This window comes from Crotalus tigris, unplaced genomic scaffold (genome assembly GCF_016545835.1).
Source record: "Crotalus tigris isolate CLP2741 ecotype Arizona unplaced genomic scaffold, ASM1654583v1 scf7180000018287.699579, whole genome shotgun sequence".
NCBI classification, from domain to species: domain Eukaryota; kingdom Metazoa; phylum Chordata; class Lepidosauria; order Squamata; family Viperidae; genus Crotalus; species Crotalus tigris.
This window is the reverse complement of record NW_024096924.1, coordinates 574,187-588,865: the sequence shown is the minus strand read 5'-3', so window position 1 is coordinate 588,865 and position 14,679 is coordinate 574,187. Positions and strand designations below refer to the sequence as shown.

Here is a 14,679-nt window from a genome sequence, read left to right as displayed (position 1 = left end):
TGGGTGGCAGAAACTATTTTTAAAAATGTCTATAACATTTTTGCTTCTTAAATGTATAAGCTAATTGTAATCAGTTATAATATAATCAAGTATTTGAATTGAAAAGACCTCCCATATCAAATCTGGCAAGACATTTTTAATCTTTTTGTGTCTGATTTCTAGTTAAATAATTTTATTTTCTCACACACAGAATAATAATATAGTACATTCAACAACATAGTCAACAGTTTGTAAAAATACTAGAATAATCTAAACAACTGCATTCTTTATGTAGTGAAGGGTGAGTCTTATAAAACAAGAGTAACCAGGTTTTATTTTTTAATTTTTAAAATGTGCTATAAAGGACTTTGGAAGTGTGCAGGGGAAAAGGTTGTTCTGTGACTTCAGATTATTCAATTTGCACAGCCATCAAGAATTCTAATGAAGAAGTTTCACATGACTGAGTAAGAGTAATGTGGTTCTGTAGTGCATATTCTTATGCAATTTATCAGTCCTATTAATAAAATATCCTTCATTGCTTGATGTAGCTGATAATGATGATGGAGTTGTAGTATCACTCTCTTTCTAATTACAAATTAATTTGTTGTTTATAGCTTGTGGCTATATTTGATGAGCAAGAGCCAAACCATGGAGGAGATGGCACCAGTGCCAGTTCTACAGGCACACAGAGTCCTGAGATATTTGGTAGTGAACTGGGCACAACTACAGCATCTTATGAAGCAGCAAGTGAAATTGAAGTCACACCTTCAGTTCTTCGTACAAGTAAGTGAAATCTCTCCAGTCTTTTCATATTTTGTCTTCATTTACTAAGATGCCAAGTTCTGTTACTCTCTGAGATGATTCATTCTATTTCTTTATCATAAGCCAATTAAATGCAGAAATAGAGTAAATGTTGAAAATGGTCAAGTGAAAAGCTTGGACCATTTTTCTTTTCTTTTAATAATGTTGCTGAATTGTTTAACAAAAATAAACTTGTGAAAGTGAATGAAAATCCTTTTCTAAGTTCAATTAAAGGACTACAAGTAGTTCTCGACTTAACAACTACAACTAGGCCCAAAATTTCTGTTGCTAAGTGAGACATTTCTTAAGTGAGTTTACCCCTTTTTACCACTTTCTTGCCACAACTGTTGAGTGAATCCACTGTAGTTATTCAGTTAGGAACACAGTTGTTAAATCACTTTGCTTGCCATAAGGTGATCACATGACCCTGTAAGAGTCATTCTTATGAATCAGTTGCTAAGAGTTCAAATCTCGACCACATGACCAGAGGGATGCTGCAACGGTTGTGTGAAAAAATGGTTATAAGTCAACTTTTTTAGTGCCATTGTAACTTCGAATGGACATTAAACAAATGTCTGCCTGTACATTGGGAATAGTTCCTTTGGTTTTGAACTCCAAAGAATTGTACAGGGCTCTTTCCAAAAATCCAAGCAGAAATGTGTATATTTGACAAAAAAAAAAAAAAAAAGCATGGATGGATGGTTAACTAGATACAGGGAAAAATGTCCTAAATTGCATATTAAGGAAAAGAGTTTACAAAAATGCTTGCTTAACAACATTCATTCAGATGCTGAATTTATGTCAGCACTAAATGAGGTGGTACTTACAACTGGTCCTCAAAGTTCTGGACATTACAGCATCCTGTGGTCCTGTGATTGCCATTTGTGACTTTCTTATAAGTAAAGTTAGTGTAGAAGCCATAAGGAGATTACAAATGCATGACATTATTGCTTAGCGATCCATGGCGATTCCCTTAATAATGGCAACTGGAAGAGCTGGACTTTCTATTGCTAAGTGGCCCAGGCAAGTGACATTGGCCACAGAAATTCCAATCCCAATTGCTATAAGTTGCCTGCGGACAGCTATAATTAGCCACTTGTGTATACAATGTGTATATTGCTACAGATGCCGGGAAAAATACAGATTATCTAATATACTTATTTAAGAAAGTAAATTGATGTGGAATTAAGAAGAACGAGAAACCGAGGGGAAAAAATGGTACTGACAAACTCACCCATTCTTATTTGAGTTTCATATCTACAGTTCCAAAATAACCAAGCAAGAAACATTTGCAACTAATGTTCCTTATTTGTAATTCTGGAATTTGCACTTTTGACTTGAAGAATAAAGACAAAAAAGATGAAAACATCTTTCTTTAAAATAATATGTGCTGTTTGTTGTACCATTGGGGTGAAGCCTACAGTGTCCTTTCTTTCTACAGTCTCCCTCTCTCTCCTTCTCTTTTTCTTCATTCTTACTTTATTACTTTCTAGTTGTACATTACCTGCTGATGTACCGACTTCATATAACATTGCTTTTTGTTGTCAACAGAGTAACAAAGTTGGAAGGGACTTTGGAGGTCTTCTAGTCCAACCCACTGCTCAAGCAGGAAAGTCTATACAAGAAATCCTCGGCTTAAGATCACAATTGAGTCCAAAATTTCTCTTGCTAAATGAGACTTTGTTAAGTGACTTTTTACGACTTTCTTGGCTCAGTTGTTAAGTGAATCCCTGCAGTTATTAAGTTAGTTTACACGGTTGGCAAATGAAGCTGGCTTCCCCATTGAGTTTGCTTGTCAGAAGATTGCAAAAGGGGATTAGATGACCTTGGGACACCACAACCATTATAAATATGAGTCCGTTACTAAATGTTTGAATTTTGGTCATGTGACCATGGAAATACTACAGTGGTTGTATGTGCGAAAAAAGGGCCATAATTCACTTTTTTCAGTATCGTTGTAACTCTGAATGGTCACTAAATAAACTGTTGTAAGTCAAGGACTACCTGTACCATTTCACATATAGGATCGGGAGGAACATCTTCTCTGTGCCTTCCCAGCTTATTCTTCCTATGTGAACATGCTATAGTCAAAGAGAATGCAAGAGCATTTCACTATTAAATATTATTATAACCAGAGCTGCCATTGAAAATAGTGGCCTGCCCTATTAGTCCATTCATTTTCCTCTTACTATATACCATGCAGAGTATATTTCATTGTTCAGATGTCATGCTGATGATAGACCCAGGGAAAAAAGCTTTGTCTTTATTTCACAACATGTTAGGAGTTGGCCAAAGGCAAAACAATGACTTGAAGTGCCATTCTGGATGTCATCCTATATTTCTGAATTTCTAATACTTTTTTCTGCCCAACCTTTCCCTCATTTCTTTTTGCTGTATTTATGAAGTAGAGTAATATATCTTTGTGTTATGGGTTTCACTCTTGTATGCTCATTTTTCTTGTGGCTTTCTGAAACCTAGCAGGCGATCTGAGTCTGACATTTTGTTATGGAATAATCTTGTCGGCTCAGAAGCCTTCACAGCTTATCGTGTGGGAGCAAGTTGAGTTGACAAATTCCCCATGAGCCAGTGAGGTGAGAAAGTGAAATCAATTATTAGATCCCCATCGCCCTCCAGATATACCATAGGATGAGCGAATGAGAAAGGATGGAGCTTTCTGTGCCCTTTTTTCAGCACTGTAAAGAATTTCAAAGGATGTAACTTCCTTTTCTAGCACTAAATGTGCATATATACACAGATGCTCTCTACTACCTTCTCCAACAGGAAAATTAAAGAAAGATTAGGTTAAATACAAGTAGTCCTCAACTTATGACCACAACTGAGTTCAAACTCTCTGTTATTAAGTAAATTTTGCCCCATTTTATGATCTTTCTTGCCAAGCCTGTTAAGTGAATCACTGCAGTTAAGTTAGTAACACAGTTGTTAAGTGAATCTGGCTTCCGGGTTGACTTTGCTTGTCAAGAGGTGATCACATGACCCAGGGACACTATCACCCATCATAAATATGAGTCAGTAGTCAAGCGTCTGAATTTTCATCACATGATCATGGGGATGCTGCAATAGTAATAAATTTGAAAATAAGCCATAAGTCACTTTTTTCAATGCCATTGTAACTTTCAATGGTCAGAACATGGGTCAAGGACTGCCTGTATAAGAAGGAACCTGTGTGTGCCTTTTAAGGCCTACATGTGCTCTCCAAGGTCAGTGCTAAGGCCATTCTCTAGCCTATAGATGGAGTTTAGACAAAAATCAAAGTTGCTTTAATGTGCTTGACACTTTAAATTTGATTGCTTTCATTTTGTCACAGTAAAGATATAATGTTTGGAGGCAGCTTCTCTTTGCAACACTGAATGAAATCATGCATTTTTTTTCTTCAAGATCTGGAACTTGGTTTTTTTTTTCCTGATGTTAGCACTAGATTTCCTTAGCCATGATACTCTGCTATGTTCGAACTTCAACTCCCAGAATTCCCCAATCATTGTGGCCATTACTAAATCATAATGTTTGTGTGTGTAGCAGGATGGAGAAAGTTTTTCTAAATTACTGCCTTAAAATGTTACAGGTGTATGTCTTCACCTTCTCTAGCTATTTTCCAAATTGGGCTGCCTGCTTAAAATCATATGTTGGAAAAACGACATGACATGAATACTTAGAGAAAAACGACATGACATGAATGCTTAGAGAAAAAACATGTGAAATATTTTGGCAAGTTACCCTGGTAAATCAAAGGCAGTGTTTTGTTGTACCACTTAAAAGAATTCCTTTCTTTGAGAACAGCCTTTTGTTCTTTGGGATGCTCTACCATAGTGATAATTGAAACCATACTAGCAGTGCTACAGAAAGTTGACTTTGAAATACCTGATTTAAATCTACTTTTAATATGGGAACAATATCTTTGTTGAATTTCCTTTGTTGACTTAGGAAGCATGGCACACAAGTGGCATTGTCCATATTTCAAATAAACACCTTCATATATTTCATCTCTGTTCAGTTTATAAAAACACATCTAGTATCAGAGTAGTTTCAGATTCTGATTATTACATGTTGGCAGGATCATATATCTATTAATTAGATTGGAGATGGGATGCAAAATTGCTGTAATTATTGTAATTTTCCAGCTAATTGTAGGGTTGGTGGTGAATATTTTCCTTCCGCAAAGCGAAAAACAGTATTCCATTTGAAATTGTTTGGTGGTGATTGTAGGAACTTCTCTCTCTGTTCTTTAAATTAGTTTTTATAATTTTATTATTATTTTTTCCTTGAAGGTGCCTTTTCTGAATATTGAATGGGTTATTTTATTGGTCAAAGGAGCTCAGGAGGTAAAACTTACATTTTATCCCGCTGTTCACACTCATCGGCAAGGTAGTGGTACAAGCTCTGTTCGGCTGCAGTGTCTAAGCATATTAGGCTAAGGGTGAATGAGTTGCTGAGATTTTCATCTTCTTTTGTTCAGGTTGCCATGTTACTCTTTCTTTTCTTTTTCCTTTTGTATTTGTGTATAAATTGGTCTACCTTTCCTAGAAAGAGAAGGTTAGATAGATCAGCTCCAGCTGAGAAAGTAATATGCATCTGGAATTGTACCCCCCTTCCCCCCCTTGTGCAAATATATAAGCCTACATTTGATTCAGTGTAGAGAATGCAGAGTTCAATCTTTGCAATGGAGCAAGATTAATGCTGGGCAACCAAGTCTTTGTAATCTCCAGTAATGAAACCACACAAAGCATGTTGTATATTTGCTTAATGTATGATGTGCAGAACATAACCATTTTCCCTCCCATTTTCCACTGAAGTTTCTATTTGGTGGTGGTTGTTGCTGTTGTTATTATTTCCTTTGCTGAACTTTTTGCTGCAGCATTTTGTTTTGGAAGATCTAGAGTTCTTCTCCCCACCCCCAATCCCAAGTCTACTACATCTGCTTTTTTGGGGGGAGAGAAATAATAATGGATTTTTTGTATGCTTTAGAGAACTGAGATACTTGCTGAAGAAGATGGGCTGTGGAACTGAAGTTTATTCCCTGCTGAAATACATCATCTGCAGGAGCAGGTGAAAATTGCCAAAACTAATGAGCAATTTGGTAGATAAGATGTCTTATCACTCTGTGACAGTGGGCCACAGTTGCACTATCTGTGAACCAATTTGTTTATTTTCGAGGATGGCTGTTAAATACATAAATATAATTCTGATTCCCTTACCATCACAAAGCCACCAGCTTTTATATAATTATGTAGACTAACTTTTTAAATATATAGAATAATTTAAGGATATATATTCTGCCTTATCTATTAATTATGGATCAGAGATGATTATTCTAAAAAAGATTTCTGTTTACAGTTGAATTCATTGGGGGTGTTGTGGTGGGTGGTTAGCTAGGATAAATACAGATCCAATCCCATATTTATAACAAACTTAGCTGTTGCCCCACTTCAAAGACACTGAATGGATTAAATGATAAATGAATTTTCTTAAATAAAGGTCTAATCAATTCGCATAATTTGAGGATGAAAGCATTAGGGCAACATGTTCTTTCTTCTCTTTAAGGAAATCTTGAATTAGAATGTTCGTTAGTTTATTTAGAATTCTAGAGCAACAGCATTTTATTGAAATGTCATCTTTTCTCCAAGAACAAACCTTCACAATATTCCCATTTTAGAATGTTCTCAGAACTACCCAATGAAACAGGTTGAGATGTCCCAACTCAGCAGGGAGTTCTACACAGGCTAATAAACACTGTAATCGGTATTATTCTCTTTTCATGCTCAATCATTCTATGCACCGGCCTTGATTGACCTTGTGATTTAGAGAAAAAAGAAGAAAAGAAAAATGCTAGAAGGAGGGCATTTTCACTGACTTCCCATTCTTTTCACCATCTGGTAGATTGGTGTACGAAAATTCTTCCTTGATAGAAAAGCAGGATAAAGCAATCCAGGTTACACAAGGTTCTTGCCCCAGAGAGTAGCTGAGCTGTCTAAGTGGGCAGTGTGGACAACCGTGGGTTCTGGCAGGGTGAGAGCTGTGAACCACAAACACCAAGCTTTCGCCATGTCCCTGCACAACAGTTACAGTGCCCTTGCTGACATTAAGGGCATTAAGGAGACAGGTAAAGGTATTTGTGAAGATAACTCAAATAAGCAGGGGATTGTGGTCCGAGATGAAGAACTAGATTTCAACAGGGAGAAGTGTGAATCAGGTATTGCACATTAGTCATGCAAGAACAGAAAGGCACCCAAAAAGAGAAGCTACCTTCTGGTAGGTGATTCAATTATAAGGGATGTAAATTTAGGAAAGGACACAGAGGCTCCGAAAGAGGTCAGGTGTCTTGCAGGTGCTACTGCCAGTAGGGACAAGAAGCGTATTTCTAAAATAATCAAGAATGGCAGCAAGGACTGTGATGTGGAGGCTATTGTACATCTTGGCACTAACGATCTGTCCCAAAAAGATGTACTCTTTGTGCAGAACGATTTCCAGAGCTTGGGGAAGGAACTTAGCAGAATAGGCTATAGGCTTACTTTCTCAGAGGTTTTACCAGTGTATAAGGAGCAAAACGGAAAAGGCCAGCGCATAGCACAATTCAATATGTGGCTAAAGGAGTGGTGTAAAGGGGAAGGCTTTGGATATATTAGTCACGATGTCAGTAGCTGGTCCAATCAAAAGATGTACAAAAGAGATGGTTTGCATCCATCAAAAAAAGGGACTGAGTTACTCGGCTATAAATTCACAGATTTTCTGGAGGGAAATTTAAACTAAACAGCGGGGACAGGGAGTTAATTGATACGGAACAACCCTGTCCCCGGCAATCTAAAAATTATAGGGCTATCAGTGCATATAGCATAGATGTGTGTGTGGACAAGAATACCAACCTTGCTATCAAGCAAAATGAAGCCTCTAATAGCGAGTGCCACACAAAGTGCACTAACCAAATAGGTGGTAAGACAATAGGTGAACTCAGGCACCACACAGGTTATGTAGAAAGGAAACACAGGGCCACTCACAAAGGACTCAAATGTTTATACACCAATGCACAGAGTATGAATAGCAAACAGGGTGAACTAGAAATTCAGGTTAATGAGGGCAGATAGGATATTGTTGCCATTAGGGAAACATGGTGGGATGAAACCCACACATGGAACACACAGCTAGAGGGATTTAAATTATTTAAAAGAAACAGACCAAATAAAGGAGGTGGAGTTGCTCTCTATATAAGAAATAACTACATCTCTACAGAAATAGAGCACAACAATGATAAAAACTATCTTGAATGCATTTGGGTCAATATAAAAAGGGGGGGGGGAATGACATTGCCATAGGTGTATACTACAGACCACCCAACCAAAAAGAGAAAATAGATGAACTTTTTGCTAGTCAGTTAACTAAGGTATGTAGGAAGCACATCACAATAGTAATGGGAGACTTTAACTACCCTGACATCAACTGGGAGACAAACTCCACACCAAGTGGAAGATCCTGGCAAACCTAGCAGACAACTTTGTCTCCCCAAAAGTAGAGAAGGGAACTAGGGGATTAGCCATTTTGGATCTAATTCTCACTAACAGAGATGAAATGGTAGAAGGTGTTGAAGCCATAGGAACCCTGGGAGGAAGTGATCATGCAATATTAGAATTAGAATTCAACATTATAGAAGCACAAGCAATAGAACACAGTCAAACTAGAGTCTTGGAGTTCAAGAGAGCTAATTTCAATAAACTTAGAGAGGGCTTGGGAAGGATTCCATGGATGAGAATCCTCAAGGGGAAAACAATTCAAGAAGCTTGGGAAATTTTGAAAAATGAGATAATAAAAGCACAGTCTAGCACAATACTAACAAAGAGGAAAAACAACAGCTCTCAAAAGAAACCAGCATGGCTGCATAAAGAACTCTCTGACAAATTGAAAGATAAAAAGGACAAGTATAGAAAGTGGAAAGAGGGGAACATAACTAAGTCAGAATATCAGCAAATAGCCCGAGCCTGCAAAGATGAAGTGAAGAAAGCCAAGGCTCAAAATGAACTAAGGCTTGCGACCAAAGTCAAAAATAACAAAAAAAGCTTCTTTCAACATGTAAAAAACAAGAAAAAAGTGAAGGAAATGATTGGTCCATTAGGGGTGGAAGTGGCAAGAAGGTAACAAGCAACAGGGAGAAAGCAGAACTATTTTTTCATCTGTCTTTAAGATAGGCAAGAAAGTGGTAAATGAGCACCTGTCCAGCCTAGATGAGTTCAAATCGCCAGGACCAGATGGATTACACCCCAAGGTTCTCAAGGAACTGGCAGATGTGATATTGGAACCACTGAACTATATTTTTCAAAGATCCTGGAACACAGGGAAACTACCAGAGGACTGGAAAAGAGCTGATGTAGTTCCCATCTTCAAAAAAGGAAAAAAAAAATGGATCCAGGAGATTACAGACCTATCAGCCTGACCTCAATACCTGGGAAGATCCTGGAAAAGATAATCAAACAACGAATCAACAAACACCTAAAGGCAAACAAAGTCATTACTAAAAGCCAACATGAGTTTGTCAAAAATCGATCATGCCAGACAAATCTTATTGCATTCTTTGACCAAGTGACAAAATTAGTGGATCAGAGGAATGCTGTGGACATAATTTACTTGGACTTCAGTAAGGCATTTGATAAAGTAGATCACAACCTATTACTTGATAAGATAGAAAAATGTGGGGTAGACAGAATCACCACCAGATGGATCCGTAGCTGGCTGACCAGCCGTACTCAGTGAGTGGTCTTCAATGGAACTGCATCTATATGGAGGAAAGTGTGTAGTGGGGTGCCTCAGGGCTCTGTTCTGGGCCCAGGGCTCTTCAACATCTTCATCAATGATTTGGACGAAGGGATAGATGGGGAACTCATCAAATTTGCAGACAACACCAAGCTGGCAGGAATAGCCAACACTCCAGAAGACAGGCTTAAGATACAGAAGGATCTGGACAGACTTGAACACTGGGCACTACCTAACAAAATGAAATTCAATGGTGAAAAAAGCAAGGTTCTACATTTAGGGAAGAAAAACCAAATGCACAAGTATAGCATAGGTGGCACCATGCTCAATAGTAGTAACTGTGAGAGGGACCTCGGAGTCCTAGTAGACAATCACCTAAATATGAGCCAGCAGTTTGCTGCAGCTGCCAAAAAGGCCAACACAGTGCTAGGCTGTATTAACAGAGGGATAGAATTAAGATCATGTGAAGTATTAATACCACTCTACAATGCCTTGGTAAGGCCACATTTGGAATACTGCATCCAGTTTTGGTCACCATGATGTACAAAAGATGTTGAGATTCTAGAAAGAGTACAGAGAAGAGCAACAAGGATGATTGGGGGACTGGAGACTAAAACATATAAGGAACGGCTGCTAGAATTGGGTATGTCTAGTTTAACGAAGAGAAGGACAAGGGGGGACATGATAGCAGTATTCCAGTATCTCAGGGGCTGCCATAGAGAAGAGGGAATCAGGCTATTTTCCAAAGCACCTGAGGGCAGGACAAGAAGCAACGGGTGGAAACTAATCAAGGAGAGAAGCAACCTAGAACTAAGGAGAAACTTCCTGACAGTGAGAAAAATTAATCAGTGGAACAGCTTGCCTCCAGAAGCAGTAAATGCTCCAACACTGGAAGTTTTTAAGAAGAGACTGGACAGCCATTTGTCCAAAATGGTGTAGGGTTTCCTGCCTGAGCAGGGGGCTGGACTAGATGACCTCCAAGGTCCCTTCCAACTTTACTACTATTATTATTATTAAGTTCAAAAAATTCATCCAAATTAAAACAGCCCTGACAAAAGTCTTCCTGCTTGAATAAACACAGCAAAGGGACACTTGATCCTTTTTCAGCTAATTGTTTGCCGTGTTGAACTATCTTACCAAGTTTCATCTCATTTCCAGCTTGATTCTGCCTTTCTGTAACTTAAACTCATTATTGTATGGTCTGGACCCAGTACAGAACAGATTGTGGCCTTCCTCTGGCCATGAAACCCTTCCTGTTGGTTGTCTGTTCTTCAAATCCAAACTTACTCAGATCCTTCAAACACTGGTTCCACAGATCAGTTGTTGACTTCTTTACATTTCCATTGGACTTCTGTTAGCCTTAAGAAATCTTGACCAGTCACTAGCAGGATGGAATTACTGCAGACTTTCTCTATTTTTCCATTAGAAGTTGCATGCAAAAACATAATTCCAGTTTGTGTGACTTGGATGGTCATGAGAATCTGCAGTGAGACATTTGCTTGAGCCAATTGTCTCAAACCAATTGGGAGGGGGGGAGTGAGAGGAAGAGGTAGACCACCCACAGCAAGCTGTTCTTGTTGTTTTGCTCCAATGCACAGATGTCATTCCCTTGAGACTAGGAGCATCGAGTAGGTGGAGCAGGAAAGATTTCATCTGTGGTTCCACCCTGTGGTGCTGTCTAATCAACGGAGAGTTGAAGCAGATAACAAACCAAGACTGGAGCACAGCTGTTTCTTTTCCGTGAACTATCTGGGGAACCTTCAGTGCAAACCTTCCATTCAAAATGACATCTACTTTCCCAAAAGTAACAAGAGGGAAAAAAGTTGCTTTCGCATATATAAATTGGTTGTGAAAGGTTCCTGGAAATTCAGCCTTCTCCTCCTTTTCTCCATAAATCTATTTTTTCTATAAAATGCAATCAGTCTTGTTTTTATGGTTTCTCTGTTTGTTAGCCAGCACTGTGGATTTCTGCTTTTCTATATAGTGAATAATTTTGTCAGCACCAAAGCGTGGCAGATAAAACTTCTTCCTTCCCTTGATAAGGATCACTTTGTTTATCTGTCTATCTGTAGACTGTATTTACTTTTCATTTCCCTTTAATGTGAGAAATTGCTTTGCAGTCTCAGATTGAATTTTCTTTCTCCCAGCTGGAGAAATGCTTTGTAAGTTCAGACTTCCCAGCCTTTTCCTACAGATATGTTGACTTATAATATCCAGAATGCTTGGTTGGTGGAAATGGTGGAAGGTCTTTTACATCTTGAAAGCACCAGATTAGAGAAGGCTGCTCCAGGTGATAGTACATTATTTATTTTGTAAGAGAAAATAGAAGCCCAAATACTTATGCCATGGGTGGGGGATTCAGTTGTGCAGTTATGATTGCCAATTTTATTTTTTTTAATTACTTCCCATGGGCATTCCTCTATTGAAATTCAGAGCCCAAGGGTGACCCTTGGAACTGGCCACATAAGTGGCGGGTGAGCGCACTTGCATGCACAGCTCTACTTGCACAAGCATAGGCACTCGCGCTTGCATGCAAAGCTCCAGATGCATGAGAGCAAGCATGAGTGCCCGCTGCTTGCACAAGTGGAACTATGCACAGAAGCAGGCATGCCTGCTGCTTGTGTGGCCCACAACCATCCCCTCTTCCCCTGCCGCTGCCACCAGTCTGCAAAGCCAGAAAGTTTGGGGACCTCTGTACTATGCATGTAGAGCAGTGGTTCTCAACCTGTGGGTCGGGACCCCATTTGGGGTTGAACGACCATTTCACGGGGGTCGCCAAACAACGCAGTCCGCCATTTTCCCCCCCTTTTCTTTGGCCACGCCCCTGGCACCCAGTGATGTATAAGTGGTTGGGGGTCACCACAACATGGGGAACTGTATTATGGGGTCGCGGCATTAGAAAAGTTGAGAACCACTGATGTAGAGGGAGGAGATTTTTTAAAATTTAAATTTGAACTTTGATTCTGCTATAGATGCATAAGGTTTACATCTTACATTCTGTAGTTCCTGAGGTTCCCTTAACAGTTGTTCTGTTTCTCACAGAAGAGCTGGTTTATCAATAGTCGTGGACTGCTTGGGAAGAAGATTGACAATCAGTAACTTCTTGGCTGGAGGATATCAAGGGAAACAGGGATAATTTATCAGAACAAAAGCTTCTTGCTAATGTACAGTATATCCAAATAAGGAGCATGGTGGCTCATGAGATTAGAACGCTGGGCTGTTGTTTGGCAGGTCTGCGTTCAAGACCCATTGCTGCCCCGGACAGGGTGAGCTCCTGTCACCCAGCAGTTCAAGGACTGCAAGTAGATTAGTGGGTACTACTTTGGAGGGCAACTTCATGGGGACACAAAAGGAGCTCCCAGCTGGGCGTTTCACCACCAATGGTGACATCACTGGCAAATCCTTTTACAACAGAAGCATTTTGGTTCTTTCAACATGGAAAAAAAAGTATATCCAAATAGTTGTTAGAGGAACTGGTAGTTCATTTTAAGATTGATGCTTCAACTTCTTTCATTTTATCTTCTCATCTCTTTTTTCCTTCTGCATCATATCTTTAGTATACCAAGTTGTGTACCAGGATTGAGTTTCTCTTCTGGTATCATGACTATATCAAAATCATTTTCTGGCTGATAAATGCAAATACTATATATCTAATAATGAATGCATTGATGTGCATCAGCCAGAGTTTCATGTGAGAGAATAGTAGAATAGAAACACATTAATAGTCTTAACAATAATTGTCATGAAACCACTATCCATCTGACATAAGAATGAAATTAACATTCCTGTTTGAAGAAAGTGTTCTTGGTATGGTACAGTAAATGCCAACATGTAGTCTTCAACTTCCAACTACAATTGAGCCCAAAATTTCTGTTGCTAAGCGGTTAAGTAATTTCTGTGGTTAAGTGAGTTTTGCTCCCTTTTATGATTTTTCTTGTCACAGTTGTTAAGTGAATCACTGCAGTTGCCAAATTAACACCTGGGTTAATAAGTGAATCTGGCTTCTCCATTGATTTTGTTTGTCAGAAGGTTGCAAAAGGTGATACTGAAACACTGCCATAAATATGAGTTGGTTGCCAAGCATCCAAATTTTGACATGTGACCATGGAGATGCTGCAATAGTTGTAAGTGTAAAAAAACAATCATGTCACCTTTTTCAGTGCTGGTGTAACTTCAAATGGTCATTAAACAAATGGTTGTAAGTTGAAGACTACCTGTGCATTGGGAATAGTTCCTTTGGTGAAACTGTCATAAATATAAATTGGTTGCCCACAATCTGAATTTTGATCAAGTGACCATCAACCGTTGTGTGAACAATGTTCATAAACCACTTTTTCCAGTGCTGCTATAACTTTAATGGTCACTAAATGAACTGTTGTATGTTTGGGACAACCTGTACATGGAAAATTCCATTAACATACTAAAGCAGTGGTTCTCAACCTGTGGGTCGGGACCCCATTTGGGGTCAAACGACCATTTCATGGGGGTCGCCAAACCACGCTGTCCGCCATTTTTTCCCTTTTCCCTAGCTGTCCTACTCTCTCTTATTGGTGGCCACACCCACTTGGGGGTCACCACAACATGGGGAACTGTATTATGGGGTCAGAGCATTAGAAAGGTTGAGAACCACTGTACTAAAGTGTGATTTAAGCATTCAGTTTCATTTTCGACTTGAAGATCAGCAGTTTGCAGCATGACCAGTCTGTGGTCAGGGCTCTGAAATTAGACTCCTGGTACAGTGGTCCCCCAACCTTTTGGGCTCTGTGTATGTGGGGAGAGGAAATGGTTCTGTGTGAGCTGTGGGCATAGATCAGGGGTGTCAAACTCGCAATGTTACGTGATGTGTCACAACGTATCATGACTTTTTTTCCACTGGGGTGGGCGTGGTTTTGGCGTGACGCATCCGGCCTGTGGGCTGGCAGTTTGACACCCCTGGTATAGATGCTCACATGTGCAGCTCCATTGCACAAGCAGTGGGTACTCTTGCACACATGAAGCTCCATTTGTGTGAGTGGTGAGACATTGCTTTCGCAAATGGAGCTGTGCACGCCTGCTCACCTGCCACTTAACACAGCTTCGGTTCTGAATGGGCTGTGGCCTAGGGGTTGGGGATCCCTGTCTTAGTAGATCCAGCAAATGTAGAATCTA

At 39.4% G+C, this 14,679-nt stretch overlaps 1 protein-coding gene across 6 annotated transcripts in view; it reads left to right on the top strand.

Annotated features, from left to right (window-relative positions):
- The first annotated feature begins 593 nt into the window (after positions 1-593).
- The window catches only part of LOC120310748 (partitioning defective 3 homolog), a 449,365-nt gene continuing 435,279 nt past the window's right edge, over positions 594-14,679 (top strand). For 4 of the 6 annotated variants that reach the window (XR_005557452.1, XR_005557451.1, XM_039349522.1 and 1 more), the window contains exon 1: positions 612-762. The gene's annotated coding sequence lies outside the window, so the exon portion shown is untranslated. Of the gene's footprint in view, positions 763-14,679 lie in introns of all 6 variants that reach the window. The other 2 variants (XM_039349526.1, XM_039349525.1) reach the window with 2 other exon arrangements.